Source organism: Orycteropus afer, unplaced genomic scaffold (genome assembly GCF_000298275.1).
Source record: "Orycteropus afer afer isolate SDZICR_OR568_19922 unplaced genomic scaffold, OryAfe1.0 scaffold00336, whole genome shotgun sequence".
In the NCBI taxonomy this organism is placed as follows: domain Eukaryota; kingdom Metazoa; phylum Chordata; class Mammalia; order Tubulidentata; family Orycteropodidae; genus Orycteropus; species Orycteropus afer.
Genome location: NW_006921923.1, coordinates 3,464,992 through 3,473,521, shown reverse-complemented (window position 1 = coordinate 3,473,521; position 8,530 = coordinate 3,464,992). Strand labels below are relative to the sequence as shown.

Genomic DNA, 8,530 nt, shown 5'->3' with positions numbered 1-8,530 from the left:
ACTTTGAACTTGGACTTAAAGCCTCCAAATTGTAAGAATAAACTCCTGTTTGTTAAGGCCATCCCATTTGTGGTGTATTCCTGTCAGAGCAGCACTAGGTAACCAGAATAGATGTCATTCTTCTTTCCCTTGCTATTGAAACTGCTGGTGGTGTCATGACTGGCCTCGTCAAGTACAATACGACCATTCCTACCAAGCAGATGTAGACCTTCATAACCTACTCTAAAAACCAGCCTGATTTACTCAGTCAGGCTTTTGAAGGTGAGCATGCCACAGACAAGGATAATAACCTACCTGCTTGGCAAGTTTGAACTCACTGGCATATCTTCTGCACTCCTGTGGTGTTCCTCAGATTGAAGTCACTTTTGATACCAATGCCAATGATATCCTCAATGTTTCTGCCGTGAGTAAGAGTATTGGAAAAGAAAGTAAGAACACCATTACTAATGACAAGGGTCACTAGAGTAAAGAAGATATTGAATGATGGTCCAAAAAGCTGAGAAATACAAAGCTGAGGATCAGAAACAGAGGGTTAAGGTATCTTCTAAGAATACACTGAATCCTATGCCTTTAGCATGAAAACAACAGTTGAAGATGAAAAACTTCAAAGCAAGATCTATGATGATGACAAACAATAACTTCTCGACAAGTGTAATGAAATTATCAACTGGCTTGATAAGAATCAGATGGCAGAGAAAGAGGAATTTGAACATCAGCAGAAAGAGCTGGAGAAAATCTGCAACTCTATCATTACCAAGCTGTACCAGAATGCTGGAGGCATGCTTGGAGGAATGCCTGGGGGCTCCTCCATCTGTTGGTACCTCTTCTGGACCGACCACTGAATAGGTTGATTAAGTCAGTCTCTGAGCATAGATACCTTTCCATTGTTCCACAGTAAATCGAAGGACCCAATTTTGTAGCACACTCAGTGGCAGTTTTTAAAGTTAAACTACTATACTAAATTTCTGCAAATTCTCAAACTTGAATATGGAATATGCACAGAGAGAAAGGAAGCAACATTGCACTTTATTAGCACTGTATTGTAAGTGCAAAATGTAGTGTCTTAGAAATACCATTTGACCCAGCAATTCCATTACTAGGAATTTTCCTAAAGAGGTGAGAGGCAGGGCACGAACAGACATATGCACACTTATGTTCATTGCAGCACAATTCACTATAGCAAAGAGATGGAAACAACCTAAATGCCCATCAAATGGATGAATGGATAACAAAATGATGGTACATTCACACAATGGAATACTATGCTACATTAAAGAACAATGAAGGATATGTGAATCATCTCACAATGTGGATGAGCCTGGAGGACATTCTTCTGAGTGAAATAATCGCAGGACAAATACTATATGAGCCCATTACTGTAAAAAGACAAAGAAGGGTTTGCTTAAGAAAGGGAACTCACTTTGTAGGTTACCGGGGTGGGGGAGAGGGGGGGAGGGATGTATGGAAAGAGTCTGTGACCACCATGATAACATTAAGAAAAGGGATGACACTGAATTGTGCACATAAGATATAGACGACAGATGCTAATACCAACCAGCATATCCACAATACTGCATTACCATTAACATCAAACACCAGGCTACAGATGAACACATAAATATCTGAGAAGATCAGATGGGGGTCAGTGAACGGGATTATACTCTAGAGCAAGGTTAGATTCAGCTGAGGCTAATCTTACAGATGCTAGTGATACGAAATACCCACAATCCTTAAAGAAACAGCAGAAGACAGACATAGAATAATCCCTCACAGCCAGCCAGACAGTGTGGGAGAGAGATCCAATGGATCTACCATCTCAGGACGATAATATTGGGGGACACCAGATTCAATTGGCACAACAAAATACATAAAAATCTTGTTCCTCATCCTACATTGGTGAGTAGCAACTGGGGTCTTAAAAGCTTTCAAGTGGCCATCTAAGATGCAGCTTGTGGTCTCCTATTGTCAGAAGCAAAGAAGAGTGCAAAAAAACCAAGGGCATTTGGAAACAATCAGCCCTAGGACATGATGGACCTCGAGGCCAGAAGAACTAGATGGTGCCTGGCTACCAATGGCACCCACTCAGGAAAGAATCAAAACTGGAGATCCTGGATAGAGTGGGAGGAAATACGTGGAACAAAATCCAAAAACAATAATGACCAGAAATACTGGTTGGATGGAGTCTGGTGAAACCCCCAATACTATGGCCCTGGGATACATTTTGGGCCTAGAATAAAACTCACTGCCAGGCGCTGGCTCTCAGCCCAATAGTAAACAAGATGTACATGCAGACCACTCAACCCAGAGTGATGCACCCACATACTCCATGGAGATGCATCCCTTGGAGCAATTGACCACAGGGCACCAGAGGGGCAACATTTGCACGGAAAAAATGCAGGACACACAGGAGTGCATAACTATGAGGGGCACAGGGTGAGGGGTGTTACTGGGCAGGGAGAGGAGGAGACTGGGTTAGGGTTGGGGATGGTAAATGGGGAGTGAAACTAAATGTACACAAAATGTTGAATGTAAAACAAACTCTGCTCTGTAAACTTGTACCTAAATCACAATTAAAAGAAAAAAAAATTAGCCAAAAAAAAGTCAAAAATTGTCAGATTGTATAAAAAAGCAAGACCCAATTAGATGCTTCCTACAAGAAATGCACTTCAAATATACAGACAAACATAGGTTAAAAGTAAAATAAATGATGGAAAAAAATGAACCATGCTAATGCAAATTAAAGCCAGATAGCTATATTGATACTAATATAGATTTCAGAGAAAATATTAACATATTCTTTGCATTACCATTATTGTAATGATGAAAGAGATCACTTCATCAAGAGAACACAGCAATCATAAATGTGTATGCACCTAATAACAGATCTTCAAAATGTTGTTGTTATGTGCTGTTGAGTCGGACCTGACTCATAGCGACCCCTCCTTGGGTTTCTGAGGTGGTATCACTATGGAAGTAGATTGCCCAACCGTCCTTCCGATGAGTGGCTGGTGGGTTTGAACCACCAGCCTTCTGGTTAGCAGTCAAGTGCCTTAGGCACTATGCTACCATAAAACTGCAAAGAGAAAAGCTTAAGCATGTTTTCATACACCCATGGCTGCTTTGGCTTGCTCAGAAAGGACTGAAGAAAATACTGGATTCCCAGAACAGTAGAAGGAAGTGTTTGTAAAATGCCTTCAGGCTGTTATCACTATACACTCTATTGGGGGAATTTTCTGTGTGGCTGCTGACACTCAGGTGGGCAACAGGTGGTACATATGAAAGTCAATGTTACAACATAGTTAAGCCCAGTAACCTCAAAGCCTGATTTCTTATTTTCTGATTACTATAAACTGAGCAGGGCCCCATTTCAGCCTAGTTGCTTTCCAACTTGTCTTTAACCTTTCTTGTCTCTCTAATCTGATAAATAACCACATACTACTTGGCTCAGTTGGCTTGCTCATCTGATCTCCAGCCTAAATTTCTGCTGAAGGGAGCCAAATAAGGAAAGCTACTGCACGTGAAATACGACCAGTGGCAGTTATAGCTAGCAAACTCAAGTTGCTTCTGTTTATGTGTATTATGTACAAACATAATGCTCTTGTTGGAACAGAGAAAGTTTCCCTTCCACAGAGTCCTTTCTATATAATCATCTAGAATAGATGATAGTCTCTGGTGTGTCTGGATTCAGAAGCCCTTAGGAAATTCACATAAGGTGGGCACCAGGCCAGACTTACAAAGGTTTTCTTTAGCTACAGAGGTTTAGGCAGGACAACCAAGAGTATCCTGAGGTACAATGGATACATTGGAAGTCTGCGCCCAAAGGCTAATCCCAATGGCTCTCAAGTGCTTCTATGGTGGTAGGAAAAGCACTCAACTTTAACTGGGAAATAAGATTTCCAAAATACGTAGTTTATCGCTTCTTATGAGGCAGAGACAACTGTGGTACTGACTCTTCACCACTCAGGATTCTGAGTTTTGTGATATAGGCACCTTCCAGCCTAGAAGGTGATGATTAATTTTGAGTGAAAAGAATTTAGTAACTTGTCCTGTGACCTTGGAAAGTTTAATCATTCCACAGCTCAGCTTCTGAATCTGTAACATGGAGATCAATCCTCACACTGAAGTACATCTGAGCAGAAACACATTAACTAACAACAACAATAACATGCAAATATAAAGAGTTACTTCTGTTGCAATTGAGGCTTGAGAAGCAGTCTCCCTTAGAGTCAAGGAAAGGTCACATTATTGTCCGAGAACCATACAAAGATCTGTTATCTGGGTTCACCACCTTAGCTTGAGATAGACTGACAATGGCAACTAGTTTACAGGCCCTGAGGAAATCAACCAGAAAGCTATTTTACCTAAAAGCAAAATATACTCACTTCCCTGTAGGGCTCAAGGAGGCCCTCCTTGAAATTGGCAAGTAATCTCCCACAGCCTTTGACTGTAATCTCTAGTTCAAGCACTCACTCTGGTGCCACTGATGAACAGAAGGCAAACAGATCAGAAGAAATATTGCAGCTTCACCTTTCACAAAGGCTCAAGGCTAGAAAACCACTAATAAATTGACTGCCTATTTGGCCTAAAACATTTTAGAGCTTTTTGCTGATTGCAGACTTGTACACCTGGCTTGGTAGGTTTCTCTGGTGAAACCAGGAGTTTTCTTTCTGGGGCTACCCCAGAGGTGGCTGCCTATGAAGCAACTGATATTCTTCATTGGGAGTAGGATCGAGCAAGCCAAATGAACACCTGGGGGAAGTTTAAGGGCATACTTCAGAGACTCAGTGGGCCAATATTTGGAAAAAGCTAAATAATTTAGGATCATAATGAAAATGTTGCCTTACTTCACACTAAGAACCTTGGAACACAGCTTTCAGTAAGGCTCGGTAAACTCAGTCTTAGATTAAATGGTGGTGCCATTTCTCTACTGACCTCAACTCCAAGTGTAAGATGCTTAATCATGCTTCTTCTTCTTCTTCTTTTTAAATCAACTCACTCTCATTTTGCCACATATGGAATGTTGGAAACTAGGAACAGTTGTGTATTCAGCAGGGTAACAGCAGCAGACAACATACTTAAACTAGGATAATCTGAGGAGAATTTATTTATGAAGACACTAATTACAAAGACATAGGTAGTATGGAGGAGCCTTGGTGGCATAGTGGTTAAAGCATTTGGCTGCTAACCAAAAGGTTGGTGGTTAGAAACCACCAGCTGCTCTGCCAGAGAAAGATGAGGTAGTCTACTTCCGTAAAGATTTATAGACTTGGAAACACTATGGGGGCAGTTCTACTGTGCCCTAAAGGGTCCCTATGAATCGGAATCAACTTGATGGCAGTGGGTAGGAGAACCACAAAAGAGAGTATAGGAATCCAGGGCTAGCAGCACTTGTCATTATCCCTAGGCCTGACGGGATAAGGAAAAGGAGTAGTTTCTAGAACCAGAAGGAAAGTTATGAAGAGCAGGTCACCCTGAGAAGAGCAGTAATATTCAATTGAGGGACATAAGCCAATCAGAGGTAATGCCACAGAGAGGGAGCCATTAAAATAAATACTCTGATCCATCATCACTCTTATCCCTCCGATACCCTGCTGGGGCTTCCCCTTGGTTGAATCTGACCAGAAACCAGAGGGCACAGGAATCCTCGGGGGCAGAAAGGAGGCAGTGTGAATATGTAGGGGAAAATAGAAGATGGCTAGTTTGAATTAATAAGATGCCAGTAATTCATCTCCTGTGGGGTCAAGTGTTGGGCATGCTGTCTACTTTTCAAGAATTACGGTTAACATTAAAGTGACTTTTGCTTGTCCATGTGTTGGGCTACAGGTTAGTGAGTCAGCACCTTCTGGACAGTTCATGCTCACAAGAAGCCCCATTTTCTAGCCTAGAGTTAGTAAGATTTGGTAGTTAAAGAGAATAGCATACTTCTTCATTAGAGCATATGGTATGGAAAATACATAGTTTCCTAGTTGAGTTGATTTTGAATTGCCACCTAAAATGGCACTCTATAGCTAGTCCAAACCAAACCAAAGTCACTGCCGTCGAGTCGATTTCGACTCATAGCGACCCCTTCTTGGGTTTCCAAGGAGGTGTCACTACGGAAGTAGCCCAACCTTCCTTCCAAGGAGTGGCTGGTGGGTAAGCATCCAATAAATGTTTGTTGATGTGGAACTTGAGAGACAGCTTGATCTGCATTTGATTCCTCTACTGCCCCAACTTCTGAGTATTTCCACCCATACAAACCTTCTAAGTACCCTGAATAGACTCTAGAAACCACTGCTCTAAAATGGAAATGACATATGATTTAAAAATATTATTCAATTTATTTTGGAGCTGCCTAGGGATTAAAGTGTTTGTATAGTCCAGCTTGAGAACCAAATTTCTCTGCTTAAGAAGCCAATTGAAATCCTGGCCAAACAAAAGTGATTGCTTTTTGCTACTGTGTTGAGAGGCATGGGAAATGTTGCCAGAGCCAACTCCTAATGAGGCGCTTGAGAAGAGAATTTTTGACAGCAAAGCTGCTGCTTCATTTTAAATGCAGACATTGGGACACTGGACCACCTCTTAAAATATTTATTATTGATTTTTATGAAGCAGAAAGAATATACAAAGCTTAAAACAAGGAATCTAGAGACAGGGCTTTAGACACCACCACCACCACCATCAAGGAACTCCACAAAGAATTACAGATGCTGATTCATTTTTATAGCCAATAGTGCCCTCTTCTGGATAAACGTTTGATGGCTTGGGATGACCAGCGAGTTTTCAATTAACTGTACTGATTGGGGCAAAGAATCTCATTGATACTACAAGGACTAGAAATTGTTCTTTGAATTTGGGTGGGCAAAGCCACTGTATAATCACAAGGTGTCCAACAAAACTTCCTTTGGAAGCTTGGTAGTCATGTGTGTGACAACAACATGACATTAGACTGGAGACCAAGCCAATAAGCATAAAAGCAATGGGAGTATATACTTTTCTACACACTTTCATATACAAACTTGTAGGAGGTAGATGACTCTAGAAACCACCTCTTCCATATACTTATGGAAAATTAGAATTTGGTCCTTAAATAACTTCTGAATTGTGAAACATTCATTGACATTTGGTAAAACCACATCTGGCACACCATTTGGTAGCCAAGTATTGATTTAGCAGAACAGCTCATTCATTGCCCTTGCAGGAAAATCATTACCTGTGTATGAATGCAGAACTTAACCATAGGTAACTACTAAAACAACTACATCAGAATAATCTTTGAATATTCAGTGGTAAGGGTGGATCAATAATGTCAAGGCCCTAGAATGGATTGTGTTATTGTACTTCAAACAATAGAGCAGGGCTGAGGATAGTTAGAGGATTTAAGAAACACATAGGCTTAGTAGCTGCGCATGCAATGAGAAAAAAGTTAGGAGGTTCATTCTATGCCAAGGTTTTCAACCAGTTAAAAACGAGAGGGATGGCATCAAAAGGCAAAAATCTCTGAAATTTGTGTCTGAAACTGTAACTCAAGGAGCAATCTTTGTGTGCATTCCATGTAGAAAAACCTGTGGGATGTAATTTGGTGTTTTCACTTACAACTACCCATTAGTGTTTTCATGCATGTGGCTACATGGAAAAATAAAGCTAAAATTTGCAACAGGTTAGCCTCGAAATCAATAGTATTATGAGATAATTACCATCGTTTTAGACACTAAATTTCACCACTGCAGACTATATTTTGCATGAATTCATATTAGGGTTTAAAATTCTCAAAATCATTTTGGTTGTTTTATATTTTAGATGCAATACAACTTTTATTATAGAGGCTTTTCATGCTTCTTACTTTCAGCAAGCCCTGGACTATTTTAGACAGCTACATGTGTTCATTCTTAATCATTAGGAATATTAACTTAGTAATCTGCTTTAAACAGTATTAATAAATTCTCCCCAAGTAGAAATTAGTTCTGCTTCCTTTCCTAGCCATCAACACAATGTTGTTGATGAAGTTATTATCGCAAACACCTTTCAATGAGTGATTTTCTCATCAGAAATAGTTTACATTACTGTATGTTCTATCAGCTATCTGAGTAGTAAGTCTATAGAAACCTGTTTCAGTTTGAAACTGTTCTAAATGATTCTGAGAAAGAACCACTTGCTGATGTTCAGATGAATAGTCTCTCTGTAAATGAATAGTCTTTTACATATAGACTGAAGAGATACACAACAAACCATCTTTACAACATATGGCATCTTTAATTAAGTTGATATTGACAGGTTAAAAGACATTAAGTGAGAATATGACAGCTAGGGAAATAAAGTTACGCTATGACTATTTATAATAAAATGTGTAAAATATAAAAAAGTAAGGAACAGCAATTGTCTTTTTGTAATTGATGAAAGACAAATCAGTCCTCCCAATTCTTGTACAAGCAGAGACCACAAGAGAGTAATTCTCATATAAGAAGCACCAGGAAATAAATCGTCAATATTTTTTGTAGACTCTTTGTTTTCTAAAATTGTTTGGGGAACTCTGCCCAGTCAGGGATTAGTA

The 8,530-nt window shown here is 39.9% G+C and overlaps 1 pseudogene; it reads left to right on the top strand.

Annotated features, from left to right (window-relative positions):
* Positions 1-842, top strand: part of LOC103206918 — a 20,680-nt pseudogene extending 19,838 nt beyond the window's left edge.
* Positions 843-8,530: the final 7,688 nt, after the last annotated feature.